Source organism: Hydra viridissima, unplaced genomic scaffold (assembly GCF_058129835.1).
Source record: "Hydra viridissima isolate aposymbiotic clone 2 unplaced genomic scaffold, HvirCarnegie_v1 scaffold_3, whole genome shotgun sequence".
Taxonomy (NCBI): domain Eukaryota; kingdom Metazoa; phylum Cnidaria; class Hydrozoa; order Anthoathecata; family Hydridae; genus Hydra; species Hydra viridissima.
Genome location: NW_028324302.1, coordinates 7305125 through 7318099, shown reverse-complemented (window position 1 = coordinate 7318099; position 12975 = coordinate 7305125). Strand labels below are relative to the sequence as shown.

Sequence of the window (12975 nt, the reverse complement as noted above, 5' to 3'; positions counted from 1 at the left end):
GTTGTGGTGGTGGTAAACTGTAGTGTCCATGAGCAAGCGTGCTGATTCCATCCTCTAAAATGATTCTTTTATCATCTTCAGCACTGAGTGCGACTTTGTTGATTTCTTCAGTGTAAATGTCGTGAAGATGAGACCGGATGACATTCATGGTTGCGAACTTTTTTTCTCCATTCATTAAGCAGTCTTTATAATCTTGATGATTTATTTTATTCTTGACGACATTCTTCTTGACGCCTTTGCATTTTTTGTGTTCTTTTCCTTTATATATCTTGTAAGAGCAGAGTTTCGGTCGAAGCCAAACAAATTCTTCAATTGTTTTTCCACAGGTTATGTCTTTGAACATTCCTATGACCTTTTTGTTAGCGCAAACTTTGAAACCGACGTTTTTAATGGCAGGATGGTTTTTATCGAAATCGCTCGTGTCGAATGTGCTTTCGATATCATCAGCAATGTCTTTATAATAGTCTTCTGTTTCGATTTCGTAAATGAGTGAGTCTGTATCAGTCATGAGAAGTTTTGCGCGATCATTGTATTTTGGTTTGATGTAGTCGTAATGGTGTTCAGACATTAAAATCTTGCTTATGTCAAGGATGCACATTCCTAAATAAATGGGTTTGTTGTAAACCAACTTTGTTTTCTTCATGTGCACGGCGATCAAGTTTTCATCGAAAATGGTGCGACTTTCGAAATTGGGTCTTTTAGATAATTTTAAGGCTTCTTTTTCTGTAGTGACGAGTCTGACATCTACATGATTTTCAATGTTTTCCATGGTTTTTCCAAAGACTGAATTGTTCATGAGTTTGAAGAATTCCTTTTCAAAATCGTTTTTAGCATCTGCTCTTAAATTGGTGTTGCGATCAATGTAAATTTTCATAAAAGGTTCTTCTTCAAATGTGATACCTCTATATATTTTTGTAATGACCAATCCCATTCGTTCATACAGTTTCATGTTTTCGTGATAGACGACGTAATTCTCTTTGTTGTTTAAATTCGGAACGAGCTTTTCTACTTTTCCAATGAGCATTTTTTCAGGAGCCAAAGGGTAATATTTGTGATAGTCGTGAAGATGTTCAGGATAATCTAAGTCAACTTCAAGAATGCATGGCATGGATTTCCAATTGGAGAGTTCGTCTTCATTCATCCATCTAAAACCTTTAGTGGGAAGAGGTCTGCTCATCGCCCATCCGTATAAATTATTAGCGTCTGAGTACTGGATGAATTTAGACGGTTTTGTGGGATCATACGAGTCGCCCATGTATTTATTGTTTAAAGTTCCATATCTGTTTGAAATCATGCTGATTCCACCGCGTATTCCTTTTTGAACCATGAGAAGCTTGTCAGGATCGCTTAGAAGCTCTAATTCGACTTTGGTTATTTTTAACATAGCGTCCCAAGCTAGTCCAGGGGATGTGTAATACCAAGTGGGGTCAAGACCGTAATATTCACTGCACACGTCTCTGAAATTTTTATAAACATCTGCCAGCATCAGCACATCAGAGACGTTGTAAAGATCGTTGTAATCTTTGAATGTTTTACATCCAAATTCGTTCCAAACGTTTTGAGCATGTACATAGTCTTCATCGCTTATTCCAGCGTCATTGAGTTTGGAGAAAAACTCTTTTATAGGAGGCAATTTTGTTTTTGAAAACTTTTCAATCGAGTCAACCCAATTGTAAGGGTAAACACCTTTTCCTAGCAACAAATTTCGTTTTGTTCCACTATACATTGAATTTAGATTCTTACACATACTATCAGCTTTCTTAAGGCTTCTAGCATTACAACCTTTACAATTTGTTTTACATTTACATCCATCTCCTTTTTTATCTTGACAGTTTTCTTTGCATGTCTTTGGATTTAATGATTTACATTCAAAGCACAAATCTTTAACAAGGTTGTCTGCCAAATCTTTTAATGAGCAAGCCATGAATTTAAAGCTGTCAATTAATCGTAATTCTCTCCAAACTTCACGCAGTTTACCTTCTTTGTCAATAAATTCTCTTTCTTTGATTTCTTTTGAGAAGCTGATGTATTTTTCTTTGTTGTTGGGGATGCATTTTAATTTTCCACCAGTCAATTTTTTGATGAACAAGTGGCAGTCGTAACTAGACAAATTGTGTAAAATGATGGGTATGAATTTTCGAATTTGATAATCCAAGTTGCACTTTTTTGTGAGCAGCTCCTCGATATTTTCCGTTGATGTGACAGTGGTCTTTCACTTTGTCGTCTTCGAGATCTTTACCGCAAATGTGGCATTTTGTTGCAGCTTCAAAATTCTCATTATCTTCATCAGTCAAAACCATCTTTTTTTTAAAATCAATCTTGTTGAAAATCTCTGTAAGGTCTTTTTCGAGACTGTTTACAAAATTTTGAGCAACGTCATCATCATCGCTTTCTACTGTGTACGTGACAGGTTTTCCCTTATAAACGGTTTCGTCAAAGCATTTGATAAAATAGCAGAACGAGCTTGGAACGTGCTTTTGGTACTGTTTGGTGTAAGATTGATTTGAGCTTGGATTGCATGTGTTAACAGGTTTGATGAAACTTTCAAAGTCTGCATACACCACAAACGGAACCCTCATCAACCTTTGGTAGTTTTGGAACTGAACTGTTGTTCCTTCTTCAGGAAGTTCGATTCGGACCGAGCTGTGCGTATAACAGTCACCTTGATGATTTTTAAGCTTTTCTTCCTGATCATAAGATTGTAAGCAATTTCTTCAAAAATATTTTTTGTGTTGACGAGCTGATACTGAAGAGGAGGCAAATCGACTGAAACTTTTAATCACACAATAATGATCGGTGTCTTCGTTTGAAATGAGCAGCAAATCGATTTCTTTCTCTCTGTTGTAATGTTCTGATATTCGTAAAGGGTAAGGTTTTTTGTTTTCATATCCAAAAACGTTGACGCTAATTTCTTCATTGTTATCTTCAAACTTGTCGATTTTATTGAGCTTGACAGGAAAATCAATTCCTCCCCATTCCAACTCTTCTGATTTTTCAATCAAGTCTTCATCAATTCTTCCATTATGTTTATTTTTTAGATTCAACGCTCTAGTGACGGACCACTTAAAGCATTGGTCGTCTTTGTTTTTCATGTTGATAATTGTCTTTTTGTTTTTCAGTTCAGGTGGAATCTCGATGTATGACGAACCGATGAGAGGGGTGTAATCGATCATGTTAATGTCTATTTTCAAAATTTTAGTCATTTTCCAATTGGATCCCTCTTTGCTGTAATTAACCATTTTTTCAAGAACTTTTTCTTTCGCTGTGTTATAAAATTCTCTTTGATCTGTAGACTCTAGTATAATTTCATAGTCGGAAGGAAAGGGAACAATTCGAGTGGTTTATTGTCCAGTTGAAATGCTCACACGCGTCATTTCACATGTCAAAACAAGGTTCGTCTTTGTATTTCTTTTCATAACTTTAACTGCTGACTCTTTGACCAAGTCTAAAAAGGCAGAAGCGTCTTGATAATTTATTTTAGGAGTGTATGTAAATTGTTCGGTGATGTGTCTCAGCTCGTGATTGGTCAATTCAAATTTTATTTGTGGTTTACCGAATACAATGTCTTTGAGAGACTTTATTCTTTTTTCAACTCCATTTCTTACATTGCTCACTGTTTTCTTCACCACCTCTGGGACGTAAGGATCAATGAGAGCATGCACACGGTTAAAACCATGAGTAACCGCATTTATAGCATTCTTCTCAAACCTTGAAAATAAACCAGGTCTTTTTGCAGGAACCAGTCTAGGTGTAATGACGCTTGATGAATCTTGAAAAGGCTCATCAATAATATGACGCGATTTAGTTGCAGAATGTTTCAGAGAGAGTGTTCAGAGCAATTTTTATAGGGAAAATGGAAATAAATTTTTAATAACATTAACAATATTTTTATTTATCAAAAATAAGAAAGTACAGAAAGAGCTGAAAAATGACAGAAAAATTATCTTAACTCGAAACTACAAAGAAATCTGTTTCAACTAGTCTATGCTCAATTTTACAGTTTTACAGTTTTTTTAGATGGTTTTACAGTGAAGCATATATACAGTTGACTTTTTATTATCGTGCTTACAATTATATTGTATAAAGTATAATCTATAAAATACTAGCTTGTGTGAAATTCTCCAAAAAATATATGGTTTTAGACTATTATAGCTTATAGGGGCGATAAAAAGTATATGGTTTTAGACTATTATAGCTTATGGGGGCGATAAAAAGGTGATAAACTATTTTCAACTGAAAAAAAAAAATTTTTTTTGCTTTATTAAAAAAACTAAAGGCGATAAGTTTTTAAAATATACTACAGTTTTAAATTAAGGTGGTTTTACTCAGTTAGTTGCCAAGTAGTTTTTGACCCAAGAGATGGTTTTTAAATGACAAGTCAATATTCTTTGTTAAACTTTATTTTTTTTATATAGGAAAGCAAACAGGTATAGCCTAAACAGGTGCAGCCTAAATCTCAAGCAACAAGCGCACTTCGGTAGGAATGCACTGCATTTATCTAGCCATGTTCTGAAATTGAATTAAAAAAGATTGTCAGTTGTATATGTACACGTATACGGCATGTTGATTCTACAAGCAACCAATAGTTTTATTTCAAAGAAGTCAACAGTAAGGTAAACAACATACAGAGTTAAAAGTAAATATTGATCCGTTGTTGATAAAATTGCTGTTGAAACAACATCCATTAAAATAGTTGATCACTTTTGATCGCGACTTTCAACAAAAAATAAGTGTTAATTAACATTTGTTATGTTCTATATTTTTTAGATGATATCTGGAGATCTCGTTTTTATATCTATTTATAAAATTTCTTTACATGTACCTTTGGTTGAGTAATAAAAACATCTCTTCTACTCTTTTTAAGTCGAAAAGTGAGCGGTGGAGAATTTTAGTGAGAAGTTAAAATGTTGTTATTGCTATTACTTTTGGATATTCAAAGTTGTAAATATTTTTAAAAAGAAAATGAACTTTTATTTTCCTTGAACTGAATAAAATACAGACCAGTAAAGTGTTTTGATGGTTAGATCAAATGATTAGTACTGGAAATATGTAAAGAAACGAATAAAATTTAAAATTTTAAAACTTTGGACATTTATGGAGTTTGGGCACCTATAGCAAACATTAAAAGCTGCAATGGAAATCAATTGCCTAAAAAACGTTCATTGAAAAGTTCGTATAAAAAGGTAATGTTCTTTTTTTTATAAACATTCTTACTCTGACTTTTAAAAACACACCTTGCATGAACTTTGATGATATTTATCTCGGGACCTAGTCTATCTTGGGAGTTTGGAACAGAGTGAAAATTTTTTGTTGTAACTCAGTTACAAGAATAATGGAAAAAGAATTTTTTACCTATTTGAAAGACAAAAAAACTCGCCTAAACATTCATGAAACCGAATTAAAACAATATTTATTTTTCTGAGAAATAAAAAAGGTGATATGACCACACCTAATAACAACCATGAAACAGCTCACAATTTTGAAATGCAGATCCAGAGCAAGTGGAAAAGTGCAAATACAAGAGGGAATGTATTTAAATAAATGAATATAACCTGGTTAGAACTTGTTTTTAATATCGATGCTCTAATAAAAACTAAGATGAAAGGCCTAATAAAATTTTGAGAATTCAGCAACAAGAAAAAAGGATAAAAATTGAAACTGTTTTAAAGTATTCCAATCAAGAATGTAACACGCTGCAGTTAAAAATGCCAGGAAAATAACCAAAAATTAATAGCAGTTGGAACATATTCTATGGGAAGAGTTCAAGAAATGTTTCCTGAAGCGGAATTACCCAAACTCAATTGCCTATTATTAAAGATTTAGCTATTGAAATATTCTCTTTGTCTTCCTTTAAACAATGTTAAGCTAAATTTGATTGTAACTCTCAAAAAAACACAACTGATTTTTCAGCAATGCTTCCCTTTTTAAATTTAGGAAGCGTATAGATAGCAGAATACTTGAAGTGAAGTTCATGTCATTTAAATATTCAGTAACATTTCCCACGCACTAAGTATGCACTAAGGAAATAGATATGATGGTTCAACATATCGATCAACACACAAACAAATAGCAAAAAATGAGGGATTTAGCCCCTGAAAAGTTATTTGGCATATAAAGTTCCATTACAACTTTACTTTTAAAAGATGGTACCAAATTATGAGATAATGAAGCTCTCCTCAACATTTTATTATAAACCTTTGATATTTATATTCCACTGCTATCATAGTATCAGAACAGTGATGCAACAATGGCAGAGTATAAGAATTCAGGAAGAAATAAAAAAATTATTAGTGGTAGAAATGTATTTTTGGCACTACCTGGACAATCTTTAACATTATTGATCTGACAATGATTGATGGTAAACTACAAACAGTCATTTTCATTGTAACCAGCTCTTTCCAATCATGTTCAATATGTATTACTTTACCAACAGAAATGAATGAAACAGACATTATTGAGTCTTGAGACATCATTGAGGTTGTGCAAATGAACAGATAAAACCTAACAACTGAATTTTATCCTTTTTCTATTTTATTTTTGTTTGGATCAGATTTTTGAATCTTGATTAAATGTTACTAATAGACTTCCTGCTAAAAAAAAAAGGAAAGTAATAGGTAACAAAGCAAATGCGCCAATTAGAAAAGTAGAATACAGAAAGAGTTCCAAAAACAGATGGATCTCTTGGAAGAATTTTAATAAATGAACTAATGAGAAGAAATATTGATTAATATTAACTATAGCCTGTTTTTAAAGGCTTTACTTCTGATTTTTTCAACATATTTTCCCCACAATCTATATTCAAAAGAATGAAAAAAAAGTCAATTATTGGATCACATTTCTCTTTAAGTTAAAGGTCAGAGTACATAAATATTAATTATTTATAAATTCTAGATATTCCATTAATATTACAAAACCATGGAATTATGGGATATGCAGATTTATATAAATACACTAAAAAAAAATAAAAAGTTTGCAATAAATTAAAGAGAAATAGTAAACCAGCAAACAATTTGTTGTTGTAAAACCTAATCAATTTTACTGCTATCATTACTTATCAAAAGAGAATTTCTATCTGTTGTTCCATCATCACTTTCTAAATTACTTTGCTCATCATCACTTCTGTCATCTTTCTCCACCTTCCCAGCAGCTGTAAACTTGTACACCATTTTACCAATTAAATAACCCCAAAATAAATGTAATCCAAATAAAATAAAGCAAGCTCCTAATAAGATATATGGAGCTGTCAGGATTGAGCGAAGATGACCAGCCAGTTCAGTATTGTATCTCATCCAAGTATACAAAACCCAAATGGGAAAATAAACCCACCGAGTCAGAAGAAATGTCAATGCAAATACTACAAAAAGTGCATCACAAACACGCTGGTGTTTAGCATAGTTGGCAACTTTAGCTGCTTCAAGCCAGTAATCAGAAGCATCATGCAACCAGATAATTATAGAACCAATTCTAAAGTGACCAATTATATATGACCCACTCAACAGGGTGATGGTTAAAATGTGATGAACAAAAAGCTGTACAAAATCTTTTCTCTTGGTATCATAAAACTGGGAGCAAAGTAATGATGTATAAAAAGCTGTTTCTATTATGTAATACCACTTGAATGAAAGAGGCAATTCCTGATGCTTGATAAAACCTACAAAACAAAGTTTTATATCCCAGATCCACCCTGTTGGAATAAGAATATAGCTGCCATAGCCAAAAAATATTAAATAAACAAAGCAACGCCAACAACTCTCCTTGCTCTTTTTAATCAATGAAGCTTTTGTACTTTGCTTTCTACGCTTATTAAACCATCGACTACATTTTAGTACACTCCATCCTGTTTGTATGCTTATTTCTGACAAAAGAACTTCAGAAGGATTTTCTGTTTTATTTGAAAAAACCTCCTCGCATATTTTACTAGCTTCAGATTCAACTTTAGTGATGCGTAATAATTTACATATTGGCAAAGCAATAAACTGTTCAAAAAAATATCGAACAATTAAAAAGAGAATTGTTATCACTGGTGTAATGTAAAGATCTGATAGTTGTGGGCGATTGATATCTGTCTTCTTAAAATCATCCCAACTAAATTCAACAGGAAGCCAGAAGTGATCATCCCATATTAAATCTAGTATCTCTTCAAACATTTTTCAAATCTAAAAATTTTAAACATACTTTTATAATTGTATTTCATTTTACTTATTTTCACAAATAAATAGATATTTTGTAAATACAATCATAATTTTTATACATATTATCATCATTTAAAAGAAAAATATGTTTTACATTCTGCTTTTTAGCCGAGTTTTACCATACCAGTTTAGTGTAACTGGTAATTGCATGGTTACTTTTAGTTTAGGGAAGAAAAAAAACTTTAGTAACTGCTTGATACAACTTAAAACTTTCAGTTGTATAAAAAGCAACTGACACTATCGAATATTTAAAAGTGTTATCAAAAAATTTCTAGCTGTAAAGTTTGCTTACTATTATTCGCTGCTGTCAGTGATTAAGTAGATTTTTTTGTTTTTTGGTAAAGCTACCAATTAAGAACATATTTTTTATGCTTCCTTTTTTACATTTATTTAATGGAAACGAAAATTATAGAATATATCAAATATATCGCATCATATTTCTGCAATGTTCGATTACTAATCTTGAAGTATATGATTAAAAAACGTTAAAAAGTTTGGTTTCGATTTCATGCAGTGTTATAGGAAAACACCCATGCCAAAAATGGTAAACAATCCGTAGAAACCAGACCTGATAATTTTATGAGTTTCTTTTTGATTTTTCAACAGAAACCATCCTAAATAAAAACGCGTCTTTACTTCAAAACTACACCAATCTCAATTTAGTCGAATTAAGGTGCCGATCGATTTTTTAAAATTCGATTGCGTTAGCCTTTTAATTTAAAAAACTGCATTCAAAAGTATCAAGCTTATGGATCCAAAAGAATAATTTAGTAAAAGTTTTTTAGTGTGTTCTTCTACGTTGCGATCAGTCTATATTTTTATATGTTTATGGAGCATCTTCACATTTTTAACAACTTTTTTTATTTATTTTAGTTGATAGAAACAAGGGATTTAAACAGAAATGTGGAATCTAAATGTAGTCTCGATTGATAGCTTTGTTATGTAAATGAAATGCTTTACTTTGTTATGGATATACAGAAACGCGGAATCTAGCCTCTATTGATAGCTTTATTATGTAAATGAAATGTTTTACTTTGTTATGGGTATGCAGAAATGTGGAATCTAACCTCTATTGATAGCTTTGTTATGTAAATGAAATGTTTTATTTTGTTATGGAATATTAAGTTTCGAAACGTAGTGCATAATGTAGAGAGATTTTATTTTAAGAATCATCGACATAATTTTAAAAAAATTATAACATTGATGAATTAAAAGCATAAAAACGTGTTTATAAAGTTCTAGGATATTGGTTACTCAGAAATTACCCCTAAGAAAATCACCCCTGAACATAATCTCCCAAGTATATTATACCACCTAAGACAGCTACTTCCCGTATCATAAAAATTTTAAAAATGTCTTATTTCTAAAATAATGGCAGATTGTCAATGTGTTAGTTACCACAAGGGTTATTGTTCTTGGGACAAATTACCATAGAGATCAGGAAAGAAATTGTCTTAGGGAGTAGTTGTTCAGGAAAACAACTTTAAGTCAATAAATAATTAATTGTTCAGGGGAAGTTCTCCATATACCTATGTTCAAATCTTGAGTGATAGGCTCTAATTTATTCTATGTGGTTTGTAGGTCTTCTATTAAACATATCATTGACACTTTAAAAACATTTAGATGTAAAAAAACATTCAACCTGCTTGGATTTCCTCAATATAAACAAAAATTTAATAAAGTAATACAAAATGACAAAAAGTTGAAATAGCGAACTTATGAATTGTTCTTCCTTTGAAATGTAATTCTTTGAGTGCCGGACGGGTAGGCAAGACTCAATCTAAAACCTTAAATTCGCTAATGGAAGGCGACAAGTCATCAAAAGAGATGTAAAATATCAAAGCTTAGTTTAACTTTTATTTTTACTTTTTATTACTTCTAATGGAAAACAAAAATGTCAGGTGATTATTTCTTATTAAGTCTGTAACGAGATGATTTAATTATTGATTTTTCATTTTTAAAACAATGCGTGCAGGTGTATATACGGTAATAGACAAAAAGCTTATTTGCTGCCTATTTTTTTCTTCGTTTTGATATAGAGTTGTATCGGTGACGTATTTTGAAAAACTTTTATCCAAATCTGTTGAATATTTCGAAAGTTAACAATTGCCACAGTTGCGTCATAAACAGACACAAACAGACATACAAAGACACAGGCACACATATGGAGATGTTTAGATAAGTTTAGAATTTATGTATGGGAATTTTTTTAGATTTTGGAAAGAAATGCTTGTTAAAAACAAAACAAAATACTGTATCATATATAAGTATCACATATCCTGTATCATATATAAATATGTATCATATATGCAGTATATAAGTGTCACATATATTGTATTTTTGTATCATATACACTGTAAAAGGCATTTTTTTTTTATGTTAAACACTTTATTGGTTTTATCAACATATACTTTAGCGTGCAAAGTTTAGAAACACCAAATTTTTTTCAGTTTTTAAAGCATTACAAATTTTCTCAAATCAGCTGAAATTTTTACCAATTGTTCTTTATATTAATTCAATTCATAATACAATAATACAAACCAAAAAAATGATAAATAATAATGGTTAACTAAAACTTAATTTTTTTTTAAAAGGCTTCTTGCAAAAGTTCAGATACAATATCACACCCCGCAATTCAATTAAGCTTTTGTAAACTAAAGTATAATAGCAAAATCCAATTGATTATTTTGCAGGCCAAAATATTTGTTAAATTTAATAATTCAACTGCTTTGAGATATTTCAAAAGCTTTGGGAAAGATTAAGTAAGTTTCAAATAAAAGAAAGAACTTTACGATGTTTCAAAACTAGGAAAAAGTCACATGTTGTATCAAGAAATTTCGTCAGCGCAAAAATATTAAAAATAAGTCTTTCGCAGGAAGATATAAAGTTACAACTGAAAAGGCCGATAGATTATTGGTTAGGTATTCCAAGAATGAATTTCACAATACTTCTGTCGAACTTAATACATTTATGCGTCAGTTTCTGGCACGAACCCTAGAGTAGATATAACTAAATGTTGATTACATCAAAATAGCCTGCAGTTAAGAAACCACTGTTATCTGCCAAAAATCTGTAAGCCAGAATAAAATTTGCAATAAATCATATAAACTGGACAATTATTGACTGGTTAAAAGCCCATTTCTCTGACGAATATAAATTTATGCTATTCAGTGACAGAGTTAGGTATGTCAGACGTCCAGTACGCTGCATCAATATAGAGGTTATAAGTTGAACATCATGGTAATGTAAAGTTTATTTTAAAAACTATTAGATTATTTCAGCCTGAAAACGAAATAAAAACTGCATCTTCTTGGGAGACTTTGCGGATTTTTTAGTAAAACACACGTAGTAAGGAGGTCACTATACATTCAAACAAATACAGTTCAGGAGGTCACTATACATTCAAACAAATACAGTTCAGGATGTCACTATACATTCAAACAAATACAGTTCAGGAGGTCACTATATGTTCAAACAAATGCAGATCATCTATTAAAATTTTCTTGGATCAACCATGGATTAATAATATTTTTGTTAACCTGCATGTTCTTGTATTACTGACTGTCTTTAACATACTTTAGATGGCAATAATAAAGATTTTGAGCTGTTTTAACTGCCTGAAGATTCAGTAAACAAGCTTTCCACCATGCCCCTAATAGTAAAAAGAAAATGATAATAATAAAAGCTCCAAAAACATTTTTAATAAGTTTTTTTTAAATTTAACATATTTATACATATATTTAAATTTTATATTAATTAATACAACAAAAAAATTAATTTTTTTGTTGTAAATTCTATAAAATTAATTTACTGACAGCCAAACCTACAGTTGAGATCTGCTACCACAAAATTTCAGTTCATTTAGCTTTGTCATCTTAATTAATCTTCTTAAGTCGTAGTTGTTCTCTTGAACTCCATGAACAATGCCCTAAATTTGCATTTTTTTGGCGCCAGTGAGCTTAACGTTTTTATAGTCTGCTGAAGACTCGTGATCAAAAATATTTATCACAGTTTTTAGAGAGCCTTAGCCACCATCGATTCCCAGCCTAATGATGGAACTGAATGGGTTCAGGTTTCTTTGATTGCATACCTCTTCTACTAGTTTAAATGGTTCAGAAACCATGGAAACTACTGGAAGAGATATTTAATCAGATTGCTTTTTTTTCTGGTAAAAGTTGACTAAGTAGGTATAAGTATTACTAAAGCTGACTTTGTGTCATCAGATTTTTTTTTGTTCCAAGAGTTTTATAAAAACCTTAAAAAACTGTCAAATTAAAGAATTGCTAGTTTACAAAATCTATTTTTACAAAAAACTTTTAAGCTGATTTGCAATTAGTTCAAAAGGCAACCTAATTATTTTATAGTACAAAAATCTAAGTTTTTTTCAACCATTTTTTTTAAACGATATGTTTTGTGAAATGTTTAGAATACATAATGCGATGTTTAGAAAGTTTGTCTACTGCACTAAAATTAATAGTGTTTAACTGCACTAAAACTCAATATTCTGAATTTGAATACCTCAAGGTAGAAGGATTTGTTTTTAATGGTTTTCAATGCATTAAGATCAATACTCTAAGCTCTCTGTGAAATTTTTTATCCTTTAGATTGTATGAGGTTCTGGAGATTTCGAATTTTATTTCGCTTTGCCCATGCCTAATACCTTTTCCTAACTTGTGATCATATTGCGACCAGAATAGATCATCAAGGTCTTCTTTTGTTCAAATGATGCTTCATTTATAAAAATAAGACTGCATATTGGACAAGACATATAAAAAGTAAACCT

At 31.1% G+C, this 12975-nt stretch overlaps 1 long non-coding RNA gene and 1 pseudogene across 3 annotated transcripts; one reads left to right on the top strand and one right to left on the bottom strand.

The window, feature by feature from the left end:
- Positions 1 to 4663: 4663 nt before the first annotated feature.
- Positions 4664 to 10619, top strand: LOC149890801 (uncharacterized). Of its 2 annotated transcripts, none has more exons than XR_016450893.1 (3): positions 4664 to 5183; positions 9066 to 9207; positions 10232 to 10619. It is a non-coding gene; the product is annotated as an uncharacterized LOC149890801 (long non-coding RNA). The 2 variants fall into 2 exon arrangements; XR_016450892.1 differs by having other exon boundaries at positions 9066 to 9280.
- Positions 4860 to 8147, bottom strand: LOC145180688 (ceramide synthase 6 pseudogene; annotated as a pseudogene). Its single transcript, XR_016450891.1, has one exon. The product of XR_016450891.1 is annotated as a ceramide synthase 6 pseudogene (transcript).
- Positions 10620 to 12975: the final 2356 nt, after the last annotated feature.